Genomic DNA, 22,014 nt, shown 5'->3' on the forward strand with positions numbered 1-22,014 from the left:
CCTTGACTATCTGGGGACCCTGGTGTGCTTCCCACACTGGTATAAAAGAAAATCTTCACACACTGTAAGGCACCATAATATAGTGGTTTCCAGCATAGATTCTAGAGTTTGGAACATGTTTGTTATTTACTGATTATATAACGTTTGATAAATTACTTAAACTCACCTGTCTCAGTTTCCTTATCTGTAAAACAGAAACATAATTGACTTCTCCTTTCTAAAGCCATATTCTGAAAGGTATTCCCATTACTTCTACCCACAACTCATTGGTCAGGCATTTTTGTTTATTTTTTTTTTTTTTATCTAGAGATTTAAACAATCTAAAAATCCAGGGTAAGTGATAATAGGTAATGACCATCAATCTATTATCAATACAATAGCAGAAAAATTATTCTTATAAACTATTAGTCAGACCTTGCCATTCTTCTATTCAACACTTTATAACAGCTCCAATTTTACCCAGATAAAAAACAAAAGTTGGCAGTAATAAGGCTTATTCTTTCAGCGGATAAATATTTAAAAATTATGTCTGGGGCTATGAATATATCCATATATTAGTTTATTATAAAGTTTGCTAACATAGGGACATGTAAAACAAATTACAAAAAATAATAGTAAAATATGCAGTATTCTTTATTAAAAGTTCTATCTATATAACTTCAAATTGAATTGCTATTTCTTTAAAAATCTATTTAGTAATTTTATTATGGGCACTAGTCTCTCAAATTCAGGTTATGAATAAATGTTTATCACTAGCCTACTCAACAAAGTTGCCATTCACATCATTGAAAAACATGGGTAGTTCTGACAGAAATGCTGATTGATATTTTTGTTTATGTTCAGAGTAAAACAAAAGTGGAACACTGAAGACATGTGCATGTTCAAACTTCCCTCATTAATCAATGAAATGAGTGACTTCTTTGGTAAATCACTTAATAGTTTTTGAATACTGGGAAAAAAGTCCACATTTTTTTGTGCTATTCATAGTCTAACAGCTACAGGATACAACATCATTTTAAGTGTCATTATGAAACTTTCCCTATCATTTTATAAAATGACACAATAATTACTGAATATATCAATCACTGAGTTATGGCATTAGACAATTTATGTGTTGTAGACACACCCACCCATGGTCAATTTTATGACACCAACATGATAACCCTGAATGTAAGTTTGGGAAGAGATGTGTAGTAATCCACCATTACATGGCATTTTTAGCACATTGATACAATAGATGTAGTAACTCCTAGAGCATGTATAATAGGAAAGCTTAGTTAAATAATTAGGAAGTGATTAGTTTAAATATTTTTTTTTTTGCTTTTAAGAGAATTTATTGAGAATATGTAATTGATCATTTTAAATGGGAAGATAAATATAATCACAAAATTTCCAAGTCTCCTCATTCTCATTTTGCACATGCAGTTTAAAATCCCTTACTAGAAAATATTCAAAATAAACTTTATATTTCTAAAGAGTGCCCCTCAATAGGGATATGGTATCTGTTTTTTTTAGTCATCTCCTCAGCAATATGTCATTTTCAAATGAAATTGCCTTTTAATATCTAACATTCCTTAGATTTGATGACTAGTGAGATGATAATTGTACACTTCCCAGCATCAATTACATAATTATAGAGAATGTGAGCAAATACATGGACAAAAATTTGTTTCTCAAAACAAGATTCTTTTTAGAGATCAAGCTCATAAATGAACATGTATTAATTTTTATTTATTTTATTTGTATTTACTTATTTTTAATTTACCTCTAAAGAAAGATGAAGGGAGAGGGGGAGAGAAACATTGATGTAAGATCAGGACCTGGCCAGGGATGGGGAATTGGAATCGAACAGGCAACCTCTTGGTGCACTGGATGATGCCCAAACAACTGAGCACACAGGCCAGGGAGTTTTTAAAGGATGGTATTTCTCACATTAGCTTTATTGGCCTCTTAGTCTTGTAAGTCAGAATGTCTCACTCTTATTTTTAGCCTTAAGCAGTGCCTCACATTTTTCATTTTGCCTCATAAAACCCAGCAGATTAGATTATAAATACTAAACGAGTGGGATTTGCAGATAAATTCTGAAGTCTATACCTACTTTTGAATTTCTGACTCTTTCTTTTCAGAGGACATCTAACCTACTAATGTCTTTTTTTTTTTACCACCGATACAGTGTCTCCACAGTCACCAACACTCATACTTTCCTCCAGTGGTGCACATCAAATACAAGTTATGTAAATGTTATAATGAATATGTAAACCACAAGGACTGTACTGTAGCTACTTTCTTTTGAAGAAGATTCTGAACTTGAAAATGGCTGAGTCATTGTAGTTTTGTAAGATAATCATTTGGTATTAGGATTTAGGATTTTTAACAGGAGTTGGAGAATGGAAGGGAACAAGATCTTAGCAAATCAATGCCAGCATGCTAGAGGAATGAAGAACTTTGACTTTATGCTTCTCTGAATGAAACTATTTATGAGACCATCAGAAAGTCATGAATACCCTCTATCTCAGTTATTTTATTAGCTAAAAATATTTGGAACTAGATGTTCTAGACTATTTAGCTCTGTAATTTGATTAAAATATTTTTCTGTTAATATAAAAATAGTGGTATGATTGGGTTAAAGAGGAGTCTCTTGCCCTCCAGAATTTTAGAGTAAATTATTCGTCATATTGTTAAAAAAATGAACTTAATGCAAGATTATGCTATCATGACACTTTTATAACCAGAAAAATCCCTTAGAAAATTTTGATCAGGCAAAATTTGTTTTTGTAATGCTCTTCATCTTCTTTTTAATGGCATCATTCCCAAATGACACTATGTTTTTGTTGCTTTTTAAAGGTCTTGTATTCAGCTAACAATTAGTCATTCTAATGTTATCTAACAATAAGTCATTAGAATGACTTACCTGAATAATAACTTAAATACACATAGCATGCAAATGTTAACAAGGTAAGTTTTATCATTTCTTAATATAGAATTATTACCATTTGCAAGAAATGCCAGGATCAGAAATATCAAGAGAATACACATGCCTATGTAACTTCTGAAGGTCAAAACTAGAAATGAACCCTAAGTCTTACAACAACTGCAGTTGATGTTTCTATTTCTTCTCTAGTGTGCTGCCTCTAGGTTCAAAGTGCCTTTGCTGGCTTTGGTCCAGAGCAGGTTGGATCCCTGAACTATTATAGATGCAGGGTCTATATAGTGCTACATGGGAAATGAGCTTCAGTTATTTTTATGATGAAGGTTTGGGAAAATATAAGATGGCAATTTCAATTGCTTTAAGAAATCCTAAAAGACAAGACTGAAAGTACAGTCCATCCGACATAGCTCAGTGTTTGAGTGTCAACCTATGAACCAGGAGGTCAGGGTTCGATTACCGGTCAAGGCACATCCCCAGGTTGCAGGTTTGATCCCTAGTATGGAGCATGCAGGAGGCAGCCGATCAATGACTCCCTCTCATCATTGATGTTTCTACCTCTCTCTCCCTCTCCCTTCCTCTCTGAAATCAATAAAAATATTTTTTTACAAATTAAAAAAATAAATAAATGCACAATTACAAATGCAGGGATAAAATTATACTAAAAACAGAAAGTAGTATACACTTAAAAGAATATTAATTCAGAAAGGTTTTGTTCCTGCTCACATATGTAACTTCATTGCATTGTTGAATTTCTTATTAAACTAGAGTTGAATAATTATGATTCTTAAGAAAAATCATCTTATGAAAGACAATAAAAGACAGAGGAAAGATACACCAAACTATCCAATCATACTAAGTAAAGCATGCCTTCTACTAGGACCATGATATCATATATGAAAGGATTCTTAAACCTAGCTTGAAAAAAAAATCGTACAGTGTTTTTAATTATGGCTTATCTTATCTTTTCACCTTGGCCTAAAAATAATGTAGCAAATGAAACCCAGAGACATACATCAACCCATGACCCAAGACAAAGATGTTACAATTATCTAGGAAAATAAATGGAGACATAGTGGCTAGGCTTATTAATAACTATTTTTGTCAGATCTTGAAATATATTTAATAGCTTCACTTAGGCATTGCTAGAAGTGGTCCTGGATTAATGATGTTCCTGATGTTCCTTGATGTTTTTTACTCCTTGAATTAATGAGATGGAACAAAGTGCTGGAGTCAGCAATTGGAGTAAATATTGTACATCAATTCCAGAGAAAACCCAACAAGTTTTCCTATAAGGAAGGAATGCCTGAGTTGTAACTATCTTTTGTTTTGGTATGTTGTTTTTATCCGGAGGCTTAGGAAATAGAATAATTATATTTTTGCTTATATTTAATTTCCTAATAAATTTACAATATACCTATGTTTGATAGATAGATAGATATAGATATGATATAGGCAGCTTCGTTAAATTTTGAACACCATTAGAATTTATTTTTTCTATTGTATTCTGAGGTCTCATAGTGAGGAGTCTACATGTGAATTCTTTTTTATTTAACAACTTGGATTCACTCCAATTCCTGGAATTGAAGTGTAATGTGTTTCATTAATTAGTTCTGCAAACTTCTTAGTTAATATTTTTCTCTCCTAACGTCTCTCCTTTTCTTTCCGCAGCATCCTCCTTGGCTCTCAGTTGCTCTTGCATAGTTTCTGCCTCTATCTTACTCTGCTGCTGGGTAGGTTCTTCAGAATGTATTTTCCAGATTTTAAATTATTATTACAGCTATGTCTAAACTTATCATTATGTCATCATTTTTCTTCAAGTTCTGCTTTTTCCAAGTTTACTTCATTATTTTCTCTACTTTCTTCCTTTTTTTGCCTTTATTCATAATTGAAATCCTGTTTTACTTAAGTTCCTAAAGTTTCTTCAAGGTGAAATATACTACACATATAGGAAAATGCATAAAATATAAATGTAGAGATCAATAAGTTATTACAGAGTGAGTACTTACATAATTTATACTGAGGTCAAAAAAAAGTATATTCCCAGAAGTTATCTCTTTATATCCCTTTTGAAATTATGACTTCTTTCATACCATGCAAAGGTAATTACTATCTTGAATTTTATAGCTACTATTTCCTTATTTTCTATCTTTTTACCTTTAACACACACCCACTATGTGTACAAATTATATTCCTGTTTTTTGAAACTACATAAGTGGAATCCTTCAAGTTTATTTTCTTTCACTTAAAATATGTGTTTATGTTGTTCATTTATCTTGCTTTGTTTTAATAATATGGTAGAAATATAATATTTTATTTATACATTTTATTCTTGTTGGACATTCGATTGTTTCTTCTTTGGGGGGGGGAGGTATTACATAAAAATGTCATTATGAACATTCTTGATGTGCAATTGGTTTTGTTAAATTCCAGGAGTACAATTATTTGCTCACTGAATATATGAAACTTCAACTTTATTAGGTGATGCCACTGTCTCCCAGATTGGTAGCACTCTTCACTCCTATCAGCAGTGTACATGTATTTCCACTGTCACCCAAGGATTGCTCTATCAGTGCTATTTAAGTTTAGCCAGCTGAATTGTAAATTCTTACTTGGTTTCAATTTACATTTTTTAGGTCATGAATGACATTGAGCAGCTTCTCATATAATTACTATATATTGGGTAACTTCTTCCTCAAAGTGCCATAGACATTGGTATCTTGTCTATTAGAGTAAATATTCATATTTCATTCTAATTTTTTATTTGTGATTTCTTAAGATTTAAAAAATATACATTCCTTATTAGTTAACTGTTTTGCATATCTTCTACTGTCTGGCTTGCCTTTTTTCTCTCTTAATGATGCTTTTGATGAACTGAGTTCTTAGTTTTAATGTCCAAATAATCATTTATTTTGCAATAAAAGACAGAGGAAAGAAAGATATACCAAACTCTCTGATGATACTAAGTGAAGCATGCCTTCTATTCCTCTCCTCAAGAACTCTTTCTCTCCCATAGTTAATGATGTTATTTTCTTATATTATGTTCTAGGGACTTTATTATTAACCTTTTATAAAAGCCTACAATGTAACTGATATTGAAATTCGGATGTGCTGTGTTTTAGAAGTCATGTTTTCCATGTGGATATCCAGTTTTCCTAATGGCATTTATTACAAGGATGAGTGCTTCTTCACTGTCCTGCAATGTGGACTTTGTTACACATCAACTCTCATGCATGACTGGGGTCCAGTTCTACACTGGCTAATTCTAGTACACTAAGCTGTTCTGTGTTGTCTAGCAAGTTTTAATATCCAGTAGAATAAATCCTCTTACCTAGTTCTTTAAAAAGGTCTTGACTCTGACAGACCCTTTCTTAATATTTCCATGTAAATTTTAGAATTAATTTGTGAATCTTCTTTAAAACCTGTGGAGGTTTTTATTTGTATCACATTGTATGAATAGATGAGTGTGGAGAATTGATGTCTCTACAGTTGTATATCCACCTATTTATCTAGGTTTTCTTTTTTGTTTAATGTTTTATATATACTGTATATGTCTGCAGAGAAGTCTTGCATACATTTTTTAGATCTAATAATAGATATTTGGTGTTATTTAATGTTATAAATGGTGTTTTGTTAAAATTTTATTTCTAGAAAATTTTATTAGTGTGTGGTAGCACAAATGAATTTTGACATTCTGAGCTTTTTCTGGAGAAAGTTGTTAATCTGATATATTTATTTCAATAATTTATCAGAACCTTTTGATTTTTTTATGTGTATAGTCATGCCATCTATAAATAGTTAATCATGTATATCTGCCTCTCTGATCCTTAACCCATTTATTTTTCCTGCCATCTGTACTGGTTGGTTATACCAGTTCAATGTTTAATAAAAGTGGTGAGAGAGAGCAGGACTGTCTTCTCAATTCCAAAGAAAAAGTTTTCAAGATTTTATCATTATATTTGATTACATTTCTGTAAGTTTTTATAGGTCGTCTCATTCAGATTAATGTTGTTTTATTGTATTTCATATTTTACACACTTTAAAATTATGAATACATATTTATTTTATCAAAAAGTTTTCTGTACCTATTAAGATGATCAGATATAATTTCTCCTACATTTATTAATGTGGTAAATTAAATAAAATGATTTTCTAATGTCATGCTGACCTTACATTACTAAAGCAAATCCAATGTTTTCATTAACCTTTATATTATCTTTTCTGTATTTTGTTTTTTCATATTTTCCGATCTGTGGATCTATATTTATTAATGATATTGGCATGTAATTTTCCTTTCTTAAAATGTTCTCTTTGAGTATTCAATCCAGTTTTACTAGGCTCATTTTTTTAAAATGTATTTTATTCTTCCAGAAGTTTTGTAAAATTTGTAACTTTTAAAAAATAAATTTATACTTGCATTCACTAGTGAACTCAGATGAGCTTACAGATATCATGATGAGATGGCTTTATTAATAATTGATTTGAGTTTTTTAATGGTTATAGGTCCATGAAGATTTTCTATTTCTTGCTGTGCCAGTTTCCATCAACTTTAGTATTCCTTTGATTTTGCCCATCTCATGAATATTTTATAATTTCTTGACTTAAAATTATTGATATTTTCTTATAATTAACACCAAATTCTGTAGAATCTGTAGTAATCCTCCCCTTTTCATTTTTGTATCTTATTTGTGCCGTCTCTCTTTTTTCTTAATCAGTCTTTCTTTATATATATATTTTGTTGCTTCATTAATTTCAGTTTTATATTGTTTTCTATATTCCTTGTATATTATTTTTTTTTTCTGAGAGAGTCCATTAATTTTTATCTTTCCTTCTTTCCTATAATTAGAGCTATAAATTCTTCTCCAAGGATGGCTTTATTTTTATCTCAGGGGTTTGATTTGTAGTATTTTCATTATCATTTAGCTCAAATCATTTTTTTAATTTTTACCTGTGACCTTTTTTTGACCCATATATTATTTAAAAGCATGTGTGGGGTTTATTGTGTTTTTTGTTTTTTTATTTCTCAACATATGGAAAATGTGTTTCTAAGTTAATGACAAGGCATTTAGAGAATATTGTCTGTATAAATTCAGTCTCTTAAATTTTACTGAAATATGCTAGCATATGGTCATTTCTGTAAAAGGCCATATGTGCTTTAAAAGACTCTTGATTTTGTTGTTAGGATCAGAATTCTACATATGTAAGTAGATATATATTATAGCATATGAAAATTAATATATGAAAGTATTTACATAAGTTAAGTAATTTATTAATATTGCTGTTCAAAGTTAATACATTATTCATAGGAAAATGTCTCCCATCAGTTCTCCCATCAGTAACTAAAATATTCTGTGTTTGTTTATATTTATAGTTCTGTGTTTGTTTATATTTCCTTTCAGATCTCCAATTTGTTTTGCAAATTTGTTTTGTATATTTTGATACTATATTTGTTTTGTATATTTTGTTTTGTATATTTTGATATTATATTTTAAAAGTATATACATTTTTATTATTTTTCAGAATTTAATTTTTTTCAAGGTGAAAAGTCCACTTTTATATATGATGTACTTTCTTCACTTTTAAAATTCTATCTTCATAATAATATAACTCCATCAACTTTCTTTGGGTTAGTATCTGCAAGTATACTATTTTATGCCATTCTACATTTTCTATAATCTTTTGTTTTCTTTCCTATAAATTACACATTGTTTGATTTCAGTTTTGTATTTCTGAAGTGTGCAATACTTTACTGCACATAAAACGAGTGAAAAATTTCAGGGACTCTGCCTTGACTGAAGGTAGTTAAAAACAAAATAAGGCATCTCCCCATTAATAAAAGTGTCTGATGTGCAACAAGGGTTAAGAAATTGAGGCTTGAAAGTTAGAGTCAGGTAGCTGGAGCATGTGTGAGTAAACACTGTTTCAAATGAAGTAGATGGCATGTCCTATGAAAGAGGGAGCGTGGTGTTTCAGGAAGCCAAAGGTAATTTAGCGTAGCCTCAGCCTGGGCTGCGTTTGGAACCACGATGAAAAATAAAGCTGTAGAAGTCAGCAGAGATGAAATTGTAAGTTACAGGTGGATGTTATTATAGGCAAAAATATTTTTTTTTTTAAATATATTTTATTGATTTTTTACAGAGAGGAAGAGAGAGGGATAGAGAGTTAGAAACATCGATGAGAGAGGAACATCGATCAGCTGCCTCTTGCACACCCCCTACTGGGGATGTGCCCGCAACCAAGGTACATGCCCTTGACCGGAATCGAACCTGGGACCCTTGAGTCCGCAGGCCGACGCTCTATCCACTGAGCCAAACCGGTTTCGGCAAAAATATTTTTATTTGAAAGATTTCTAACAAAGGACTCATAATCTGATATATATTTTAGAAAGACTTTGGTGAGAGCTCTGAAGAAAACATAGAGGAAAAAGCTCCTTTTCAGTCACTCCTTCATAGTAATTTATTGGATATAACAACCAAATCATATTTTCTAAATTTAATGTAATTTTATTTTTTTAATCACCATTTATCCTCTCTATGCCATCTTCCACCTCCACCCACACCCCCCCATCACTATTGTTCATGTCCATGAGTTCTCTGTATTTTTTTTTTCTTTTTTGCTGACATCCTGCACACACACTCCAACACGCCCCACTCCCCAGACCTGTCTGCACGCTCTGTATCTATGAGTCTATTTCTATTTTGCTTGTAGTTCAGTTTGTTCATTAAATTCCACATATGACTGGAATCATATGGTACTTGTCTTTCTCCGACTGGCTTACTTAGCATGTTTTCCAGGTTCATCCCTGAAGATGTCCCCAAAATAGACACCCAACAGGTAAAAGGACATTTAAACGTTTTAAGCAGGTTCGCTGGCTGGCAGTAGAGTTGTGGGAGTTAACCTAAACAGGATTCAGTTTCAGACAATATAATCCAATCTCGCTGATTTTTGTAAAAAGGGTTTTATTACAGACTGTTTTATTTTGCATACCTAACTGATAAATTGTCTAAAGTGAACAGACTCTGGGCTGAGCTTCTAGGGACAAGTTACTCAGTCATGATCAGAAAACTACTGGATCAGGAAGCCACTGTACCACGGCTTGTAACAGAACCGCACTCCCAATGCCATGATGAAGAGCTGCCACGAGGATTATTTACTACGGACCATGCTAGTGTAACCAGGGCTCGTGGCAGCAAAACCAGGGCTTATTACCCAGCCTGCCCCTAACTTACTGTGGGGGGAAGGACAGAAGGACAACCTCCCAAATTCACCCACACCATAACCCTTGGAACCTGTAAATATATCACCTAACATGACAAAATAATAATAGTAAAGGCTTTGCAGATGGTAATTAAGGGTATGGACCTTGATGGGGGAGATCATTCCGGTTACCCAGGTGGGCCCACTTGTTGGAGGTGGTCACCGAGGGAATGTGACCGCTGGTTGACCTGCAAGCCTGACCTGGACAATCAAAGGCTCCTCACCCCCTCCCCTGTCCTTGAAATGTACCGTATGTTTCACCCACCATTCCCACAGTAGGAGCTGTCTCAAGAACCTGGAATTGAGACAGTAAGGGGTTGCTGAGACCAGCTGACTGAATACTGTTCTGAGCCCAGTTACGGCCTCTACATAGACTTGAAGATGTTGGCGGGCAGGCGTGAAGATTAGCTTTTCTCTCCGCCGCTTTCTTAGGTACATTCTCTGGCTTATTAAAACGCCACCTTCCAACCTGAAGCAGCCTGCCTTGCTTCAGTTTCTCCTCCCTCTCCGTACGGGGCCAGTTTCAGATTTCACCCAAAGAACTCCTGAGTTTGCTAACCAACACTCATCTCGTCACGTGGATTCTTACACGTGCAGAACCTTTCTCAGCTGCAAGCAGTCAGAGATTCAACATCAGAAGACTCAACCCACCTGCTGCTGGCTTTAGAAACGGAGGAAGGCGGCCACAGACGAGGAATGCGAAGGTCTCCGGAAGCTGTTTCTAGAGGAAACATTCTCCACTGGAACCTCCATAAAGGAACCAAGACCTGCTGCCACCTCGATTTTTCCCCGGTGAGACCTAGGTTGGACTTCCAACCTAAAGAACTCTAAGGTAAATTTAAAAAGTGGGGGCGTGTGTCTATTATCTGTTGTTGTTGTTTTAATTTTTAATTGTGCTAAAATATGCACAGTGCAGACTTTACCATCTTCATTATATTTTAAGTGTACAGTTCATTGGTGTTTAGTATATTCACAGTATAATGCTGTGCAACCAAGCTCCAGAACTCTTTTCATCTTACAAACGGAAACTCTGTACCCATTAAACACTACATCCCTACCCCTTCCCTCCCCTCAACTCCTGGCAACAACCATTCTGCTTTCTGTCTCCATGATTTGACTACTTTAGACACCTCATGTAAGTGAAATCATACAGTATTTGTCTTTTTTATGACTGGCTTATTTCATCTTACTTCAAGATTTATCCTTGTTGTATATATCAGAATGTCCTCCTCTTTTTTAGGCTGAATAATATTCCATTATACGTATACACTATTTTTTGTTTACATGTTGACCTACTGATGAGCTTTTTTATATCATATTCATGTATCTAGCTGTAATAGAATCTGACAAATGTAGCATTTAGCTTTTGAATCTCTATAGTCAAGAAGGCTTACTAAAATAGGGTTTGAATGGATGCTAAACTGCCACTCCATAATAGCATCACGGGCATTATTGCTGTAAATGTGCTAATCGATACCATGGGTGTCAATTAAGAATAAAACAACATTTTCAATTGTTACTCTTCATGGATGAAAGAGAGAAAGCAGCACACTTAAGATGAACAGAGAACGAGGACCAAATTTATGTGACTAATGAAAATTGTCAGATTAAAAATAAATATATAGGAGATGGGAATATGGCATGCAGTAAAAAGAATGATTTTGAGGAAGGGTCAAATGGCCGATAATGTGAGCTGGCATAGAGGGGACAAAAGGCTAAGATTTAGAAAGGTAGAAGTAATGATGTCGGTGAGAGCAGTTTCTGGAATTTGTAGAAAAAGAAAAGAAATTGTAGTGAAGTGAGGAGTGAGTGAGGGATAGGATTTTTCTCTTTTTTTTTTCATAATCACATAGATTGATTATTGGGCATTTCTACCCAGTCAGCAATTTATTATATCTTGGAGAATTTTGAAACAAGATATGCACTCTGCACATACCTGAAGAGAAATTTTAAGCAATCACAAGTAAAAGAGCAACAACACCCAAACAACACAGAGAGGAGAAATGTTAGTCTCAACATTTTCAAAAGGGAGGTGTCTGGTAGAAGAAGATAAGAAACAATCTTACATACACACTAGTGGGAGATGCTCGCAGGTCATAAACAGCTTGAAAGGTTTTGTTCTGCTGTTCCCCTCTCAGTTACAGAATGTCTCAAAATCTACTCTGACCTCAGCTGTAGAATGCATTTTTTTGTAGAATTCTTTTATGCGGAGTTTGCTGCAGGCGTTTTGCAGAGCACAGAGGGAACTTGAATTCATCACTGCAGTACTGGAAGAGAGAAGAGAAACAGAAATATCTAAAATGAAATAAATACAGTTGAAGGCACTGTCTCCTCAAACAGAAAGTGTGTGTATTTTAAGAATGATCTTTAAGCAAAATCAGACAGTGAGGTGATGAGTATTTTTTTTGCAATGTACTCCTTGGGGACTGCTTACCTCAAAACAATACATGAGAAATAGTTCCAGGGCCCAAACTGAGGTGCTAGACCATCTATTCAGCACATGCAAAGCAGGTGCCTAAAGTCCATTTTGTGCCCATTGGCCCTAAACACCTGGGGTTATAAAGAATCGTATTAGAAACGGAGAATTTGAACCTCTCTTGCTATGATGGAGGAAGGGTGCCAGTTTCTCATCTTTTACCTCTTGCTAATGAGATTAGCTCCCTAGTGACAGAGTGTTCAGCAAAAGACAAATAAAATCGGCTGTAAACATATTTCACTGAACCTGCAGCTACTCAAACCAGTGCAATAGGGCTCTTTCCTTCCCTCTATACGGCTGGGAAAGCAGGAAAAGCTGAGCGTGGTCCCTTCCTCACTTCCCGTTTCTAAACTGCACCAGACTTGAGTGAGAGGAGAAATTATCATGGAATAATTTCAGAATTTTGATTATCATACTGGACTGGATACATTAGTTACAAAACTGAATCTTTAAAAATATTTAATTTATTGGGATGATTTGGTTAATAGGATCATATAGGTTTCAAGTGTTCATTTAGGTTTCAAGTCTACATTTCTATGATACAAGATCTATATATTGCCCTGTGTGCCCACTACCCTAAGGCAAACCATCATCTGTCACCATATGTTGAGCCCCCTCTCCCCCACCTCCATCCCTTTTCCCTCTGTAACCACAGCACTGCTGTCTGTATCCACAAGTTTCAGTTTTGTATTCCACATATGAGTAAAACTATATGGTTCTTAGCTTTTTCTGACTTATTTCAGTTAGCATAATATTCATCCATGTTGTTGTGAATGGCAGTATTTTGTCTTAAGGCTGATCTGTGGGTTTCTTCTGATCTAAGAGGTAGCTAATAAGCTTTGGGACTAGCTTGAGGTTTTATTGTAGAGTGAGATAAAATCTGTCCCAATAGAGCAGATGGTAACGACAGGTGTGGAGAAAATGTATCTATTTTATGACACTAGTGGCCCAGTACACGAATTCATGCACATTGAAAGGAAATTAATTAGAAGAAATATTTTAATATCGCTATTTGCCCTTTCTCTATAATAGAAATGTCAGCCAAATTCATGATTGACAATGACAGATGGAAACACATGCGTGCAATTGGCGCCAGCAAGAGCTTTATATGTATTGCACATGTGTGAGTCAACTTAGCCTTTTATATATATAGAATAAACTGCTTTCTGATTTAGCTAAACTTTTTCCAACTCAGTGAAGCACCTCAACTTCTCTTTCAGGTAATTGTCAGCAACACAGCAGTAAATATCAACACGAAGCAGATTATTATAGTAGATCACGCAGGGAGAACAAAGGGTAAAGTATTTCACTGCAGCAGTGTTTGTCTATATTCTGCGCAGTGAGAAAACCTGAAGTCATTTTCAAGGTCCACCACTTCTTCTTTTTAGTTGGGTCAAGTTACTAAGCTTTCTAAGTCTCCATTTTCCATCTAATGAAAAGAAAATAGGATTCCACCGAATCTCCTATCTACCTACTCCAGGACTTCTGTGAGGATCAAATGAGATGAGGCACGGGAAAACACTTCACAGACATTTAGTTAAAGTGGAAATGTTTGCACCTGGCTATAAAGCAAGTTGTGTTCCTGGGCTGAAGAAACTGCAAGGAGGCTAGCCACTAGGGAGAGGAAGCCGGGTGTTGCTATGTGAGGTAATTACCCGACGTCCACAGCGGCCATTTCTAGGCTGGCCATGGGGTCTTGGCAGCATCGGCTGCAATTTGGTGGGGTATCGCTCTGGGGTCGTGGTGGGGCCTGTGTCCCACTTGGGAAAAGCAGAGAGTTGCTTTGTGGGCGCCAGGTCTGCAGTGCTGTTTCTCTTTAAATGGCCAGTGCACATCACAGCAGCTTCTGCGTTGAGCATCTGCCCCTTGGTGATCCGTGTGTGTCATAATGACCAGTCGGATTGGCAGAGGGACACTTAGCATATTAGCCTTTTATATATATAGATTGTAGAGTCCTGGTCTTTTCAACAAATGGTATATATACACTGAGTGGCCAGATTATTATGATCTCTGAACGCATAATAATCTGGCCACTCAGTGTATATCCTATATAATGAAAGGCTAATCTGCAAATTGTCCCCTCAACCAGGAGTTTGGCCAGCAGGCAGGCCGGCCAACTGCCCATGTCCCCTCCCACTTCCCTGGCCAGGCTGGCCAGACCCCACCCATGCATGAATTCATGCACTGGGCCTCTAATATACATATATATATATATATATATATATATATATATATGTATGTATGTATATATATACACACATACATACATATACGTGTGTGTGTGTGTATACATATATATATATACACACACACACACATACATGCATTGAGTGGCCAGATTATTATGAGTTCAGAGATCATAATAATCTGGCCACTCAGTGTATACTATGCCTTCCCCTTGCCTGAGAACAAACGTGTATATACTGAGGAAAACCTTTTCATCTCTTATATTTCCTCAGACTTTTCTCTTACTAGTCTGTGTTGATCTTCTTCAGTTGCCTACTTTCATGATTAAACATTGACTTCTTATTGCAAATAACTGATTTGTTCTGATATTTGCCAGCTGAGGTAGGTTCCTGATTAGCACAATGCTTCAGCCACAAATGTATGTCATTGTAGAAGAGCAATGTTCCAGCAGAGTCCTTGTTTTACTGACCAGACCCCAACTCTGCAAATGGAGCACCCCTCACAAAGTATGTCTGTCCAACACATATCTAATCCCAAACCCCAGTTTAGGAACACTAATCTGATCAGCAAGAAAAGCTACACATCTGGCCAATAAATGATTTATACTTTCTTACTTGACCTGGTAGCCAACCTCTGATATAGAACTAAAGGGAAGGGCTGTCCTTGACACAGTTGCTTAATTTTCTGTCCTATTGGATTTTAGTTTATTTGCTGGCTTAGAAAAAAATAAAAGGATGGCCCTGGATTGTAAGTCATAAGGAGATATTTTTCCAATAAAAGAAATTTGTTCTTCAAGCGTTTTGTAATACATAGCATTAAACTGTCAAGATTGCCTCACCTAACAGTACATTGTATTCAGTTCACTACTTATACCTGTATTGGGAATGCACATTCAACAGAATTGCCAGCCAGGACGCATGCACACAAAAATGACGGTGTCACATTGAAAACAGAAGTGTTTATTAAATTGACTGTGAAAATTTTTACATTATCTGCAAGAAGCCATAATTGCTGTCCTAATCTTATATTTAAAATATTGAATTGTTTTTTGGCAGCTTCAATGCACATTAATATATTTATAAAGGGTTAGGAAGGGCACTATCTACTGTAAAATGGAAATGTGGGAAGGTGATTTCAGTTTATCCTGGTCAAAATTCACACATTTCTATCTATGCAGTGGGACTGGAACCCTGACCCTTTTGGATATTGACAGAAGTTTTTAGTTACTGAACCACATGGCAAGCAATCTGTGGAAAGCTCATTCTGATTACTGCTTCAGAATAAATGTTTGGAATGAGTTAAATTATCTATTCCCTTTAAGATAGTTTATTCTCTTGGATTATTATCTACTTTGCTCTTTTCATATTTCCCTGCCTCTTTTTACACAACCAGTGGTATAGATCTTCCTTCCATATTCCTTTAAAACAGGCGTCCTCAAACTACGGCCCGCGGGCCACATGCCGTTTTTGTTTTTTTTACTTCAAAATAAGATATGTGCAGTGTGCATAGGAATTTGCTCATAGTTTTTTTTAAACTATAGTCCGGCCCTCCAATGGTCTGAGGGACAGTGAACTGGCCCCCTGTTTAAAAAGTTTGAGGACCCCTGCTTTAAAAGATACAGCCCTAGCTGGTTTGGCTCAGTGGATAGAGAGTTGGCCTGTGGAGTGAAGGGTCCCTGGTTTGATTCCGGTCAAGGGGACATGTCTGGGTTACTGGCTCAATCCCCAGTGAGGGATGTGCAGGAGGCAGCCAATCAGTGATTCTGTCTCATCATTGATGTTTCTCTCTCTCTCTTCCTCTCCCTTCTTCTCTGAAATCAATAAAAATATATTTAAAAAATAAAATAAAGGATACATAATATTCTATTGGGTGGACATAACATAGGTCCTGGTCTTATTTTTTTCTATGAATGATGCAAAATTTTTATATTTTATATTTTTACATTGTATGTTAGAGTAGATTCCTAGAATTTGGATTTATACATAATTTAGGTATTGCAGCAACAGTAGTGATTATACCATTTTGCATCTCCACCAATAATGTGAGAAAGTTTCAGTCTCCCTTTGGAACAACCTTAAAATCATAGTATGTTATTCAAGTTTGAACATTCTGAATTTGATATATGATAAATGGCATATCAATGCAGTTTTTTTAATTTGTATCATATTATAAATATGAGCTCTTGGGAATATTTTCATTACTTATTCTTTGAACTTTATATTTATACACTAAACCCATTTTTTATCAAGTTGTTGGTCTCAATATTTAGGAACATTGCATATATTAGGAATATTAAACCTTTCTATGTTGTAAATACATCTTTTCTTTTTGAAGTTTTCATTTTATTTTTTAATGAATGCATTATTTTATAATTTTTGTCAAAAATTTTTAATTTTAATGAATGCATTTAACATATATATATATGTTAAATGTGTATAGATAGATACATATGTGTATAAAGCTTTTTCTTTATGGATTTTGAACTTTAAGTCATAGAAAAGTTTTCTACATTCCATAACTACAACCTGATATGTTGTTTGCATAGTTTGATTTTTATCTTACTTTTAGACTTTAAATGCATTTGATGTTTATATTATTGTATTATAGAATTTAGTACAGTTTTATACTTCCCTGCCTGGATATACATTTGTCCCTGCTGTACTTATCAAAATTAACTCCTCCCCACCTTTGCCATAAATTAAATTCCCTTATGCATTTAAATCTATTTTTAATCTTTTAAAATATATCTATTGTATATTAATGTACTAATTTTTAACTTACAAGCACACTTGTTAATTTATAGTCTATACCTGTGGTCGGCAAACCATGGCTTGCGAGCCACATGCGGCTCTTTGGCCCCTTGAGTGTGGCTCTTCCACAAAATACCACGGCCTGGGAGAGTCTATTTTGAAGAAGTGGCGTTAGAAGAAGTTTTTAAAAAATTTGGCTCTCAAAAGAAATTTCAATCGTTGTACTGTTGATATTTGGCTCTGTTGACTAATGAGTTTGCCGACCACTGGTCTATACATTAATATATCACTCTCCATCTGTTTTCAGTGTTTTCAAGACTATTCTTGCATATTTATTCTTTCAAATGAATTTTAAAAATCAGCTTGTTCAGCTTTTTAAAATGCAATTTTTAATGATTGATCATATTTATAATTTAATAGAATAATATGGGGGATCTCTGACATTCTATGATGTTTGAATCATTTTATCCAAGAACATTATCTTTCTTGACAATGCTTTCTTTCAGTTAACTATTCTCAAAGTTTCTTTCAGGAGTGTTGATTTGAATTTGTTACTCATTGCTTCTACTCTCCCATGTATTTCTTATTATGTTTCTCTCTAGTTGATTTTTTTTTCAGTATGCAGAATATTCTATATTCTAATTGCTGTTATCAGAGTATATAAATATCCTGCATTTTAAAGAATCTAAATTATCTCTAAGCACAAACAATTATATTGGATCATAAATTAATTTCTGCAAAGTTACAGATAATTAAAGCCCTTCTGTGTGATTTCTTTCTCTTCAGTGTGCATATAAAAATATCCATATGTAAATTGTTTGGTTATTTCCCATTTTAATATACAGGTATGCACATACCAGTAGATACTTCAGGATGGAAGATTTTGAAGTCTTTGAATAGAGGCCGAACAAATTCCTTATTAACATCTTTAATAACATTCTAAATTTGATGTAATACATTAAACTGAATTACAGGCCTGAATTTACTTTATATAAGAAAACGTAAATTGAAAAAGTATTGATAAAAAAGGAAAAATAGTTCATAGTTTCACAATTGTCATCAACTAGGCAACATTGATATTTTCTGGTAACAGGAATACTATCTAAACAACTTGGACCAGGAAACACAGATTTAACAATTTAACAAAACACATTACATTGGGTATATTGGATCTCCAGGCCTGCCTACCATTAACAAAATTAGAGTAAAACTCGGGAAAAGGCCAAACATTGCTTTTATTTTATTTTGCTTTATTATTTTTTATCTTATCTTCCAAAACTTGCCATTGATGGAAATAATATCTGTACAGACAACATGTTATTTGGTGTTCACCTTAACCTAGTGCTCTTTTCCCCTCATTCATTAAAAATTCAGTCTGTATTCAGGTAACTTCAAAGAAGCCTCTGTGTCCTTATAGGAATATTACCATCAGATAATTCCTAATATATCATGTCATCCATACACAGAGTTCACTATGCACTTTTGCTTACAATAGCAGCCTCAAGTTCTCTGTGGCTTGATTAGTGTATCAAGCTCATGTTCACAACTAAATTCCGTTGTAATAAATGAAGTGAGGGCAGGGGGTGCCTGTGTTATAGGTATTAATGGATTACGTGCCAGAGTTCTTGTCTTCTAGAAAATCATTATCTCTGGTTAATGAGAACAAAATATACATAGGCAAAATATTTTTTGAAATATAAAATACACATGAAAAAATTAAATACAGCTGTTAAAATAATTACTATAAATAAATGATGTCACCTTACACCTTGAAAGAAATTATGATTTGCCTTTTGAGCATTCAGAGGTTGTATCTTTGAGATTTAAGGGATTTCAAAGTATAATTCTGACTATGAAAGCTGTCCAAATTTAGTACCTAATTCATACATAAGATATTCTTTTATTGTACATGGAAACTGAAAGGACACAGTTTAGAAGGGAAAGAAGTGGATTTGTATGCAGGAGATGCATTAGAAAATAGTACTTTCTCTCCATAGGCTCCTAGCTTTCCCTGTGGTCCCCACTTTGGGAGCTGCACTTAACTATTGGGCATAGAATTCATTGGACTGTTGTAAATCATCTCATTGATATTCTATAGGTAGAGGATGGAAGACAATTTAGCTGAAGGGTGCCTCTGTTCATTTATTCCACAAGAGCCACTGCTTGATAAATTAAGCTAATCCTCTGTAGAAATGTTCCAATCACCTCTGTAATTACTTGCTATATAGAAACGCAATGGATATGGCCTTAATTACTCTGCTATAGGATACAAAGTCTGCCACACATTGTACAGAAAGTGGAAAGACACTGTGCATTCATGAAATCTAAGATATTTAGTGGGAAATGGTTTTGAAGGTCATAAGCAAACTTGCAAATTAAAAGTCACTGGTAAGACCTACTGTCACATTTTCCTTCCCATGTAGTGGCATAAACAGATTCTATAGAAGAGCCATATTTCCATGGTAAGAACTTGAAATCTGTTAAATTTATTATCCTGAAATTTCTGGTCACATGAAAATTTTAAATTAGGTTATTATTATTAACATTTTTCCCTTAAACAGCCTACATAATTCACTCTATCATAGCAAATGAAGAAGCTCTAAATTAAGGCCAGTAGATTAATAATTCTGACTTAGAGCAGAGGCAATTTTAGCCTGGCTAATTTTTCATATCTGCTCAATTAACCTCATAGAGCTTTGGAACAAAAGGCAGCATGATGACTGTCATTTAAATTAAACAAATGCCATTTATCTGTCAAGGTACTGACTTATATCAGCTGCTTCAAGCCAAGACCACAGTATCAAATGGGGTGGACAAGCAGTGAGTGTTGAGATTGAATTTTCTAGAATTTCAGAAATCATTCATAGTATAATATGTGAAGGTTTTCATTTAATGAACTTTGAGATTATCCAGAAAAGCAGGACTAAGTTACCTACCCAGAAGCATTTTTAAAAATACCTAGTTTATACTCTACTGTGACTCCTGTCACTGAAGAGAAGCACTGTCTTCTGGGAGTGATGTCAATGATTTATACTTAAACATAACACCCCTCATTTTACTTCCAAGCCATTTATTTTCAGAGATTGGACAACAGGTATCATACTGGCCTTCTGAATAACTTTCTGTTTAGCAACTGCAGTCTCCAGTGATGCTTTCCTAATAATGCATTTCAGTTCTAAGCAGATACAAATTTTGAAAAGAAATTAAATATCATAATAATTTACTAAAAAAAAGGAGTTACTTTGACTTAGCATTTACACTCCTTTGGCATGAAATATTTTCAAATCATTGTGCTATTTTGGTCAATTATTTATTTTATCTGATCTGCTTCAATAATTTAAAGAAGGAAGTCTATCAAATCAAACTTCGAATAAACATGAGTTCAGTAATCACTTTGAATAAACCCAATATATTTTGCATTTTAGCATGAAGTATCAAAATGCACTTTTGAGACAAAGCCATTTTTGTCTTTGTTCAATAATCATGAAATTTCAGCTTGTTCCAGTTTGTGTTCAGGTTTGATACACAGCAGGAGGTTTCCTTGAAGATACCTTTCCAAAGAAAATTCCTGAGCTCTCTTATCACTCTTCACATTTGATGGCATCTATCTATACTCTTTTCTTCTGGAGACAATTTCTTGAGTGTAGGAACTAGCATTTTAATAATTGCAGTAATGATGGGTACAAAGAATACTTTTAAGTTTAGAGGGTTTTCTTTTTTTTCTTTTTTTTTGATAAACCAATAATGAACTTAATTTCTTTGTAGCAAATATAAATGGTTCTAGGTTATCTCTTAGATTTATGGAAGTTGAAAAAAATATGTTTACTATACTTATAATTAAAATTTAAAATGTATATGATTCTTAAATGTTTTTCTTCTATTTCTAACCTTTGTAAGGTCTTAGGGTCTGTTTCTATTAATTTTTTTTTTCTTTCATAGAGCACATATTTTTGCTTACTTGCTTATCTTATGTATATGGTGTCATTTTGTTTATGGTATCTTAAAGGAGTCATCTTTTTTTTAAAGAGTTTTGAATATTTTCTGAAAAAGTCACTACTCCCTTTGTTATAGTTAAAGATTGGTTTTAAGCTTTGTAAAGGTAAGTCAAGAGTAGTGCTTATTCCGAGGCATAATCATAATCATCATTCCCACACTGGCCTCTTTGGTGCCTTATCTAAATGATAGGCTATTAGTGAGGCTCCTCTACTCTGTCTGGAGGCAAACTTCCAAGTTTCCCACCAGTGTTAAGACCTCTAGTGTTTTCCTTCTGTTCTCAGTCTTGAAGCAGCTGCTCTTTTCCAGGGCTCAAAGTACCTCATCCTGAGCACTAGTCCTGCCCTTCATCTGGTGCCCACAGGAATCCCCACACAAACGTTGGGCTGCTTTTCTGCTTGGCTCTCTCTTCTCTCATCACAAGT

Source organism: Eptesicus fuscus, chromosome 4 (assembly GCF_027574615.1).
Source record: "Eptesicus fuscus isolate TK198812 chromosome 4, DD_ASM_mEF_20220401, whole genome shotgun sequence".
NCBI classification, from domain to species: domain Eukaryota; kingdom Metazoa; phylum Chordata; class Mammalia; order Chiroptera; family Vespertilionidae; genus Eptesicus; species Eptesicus fuscus.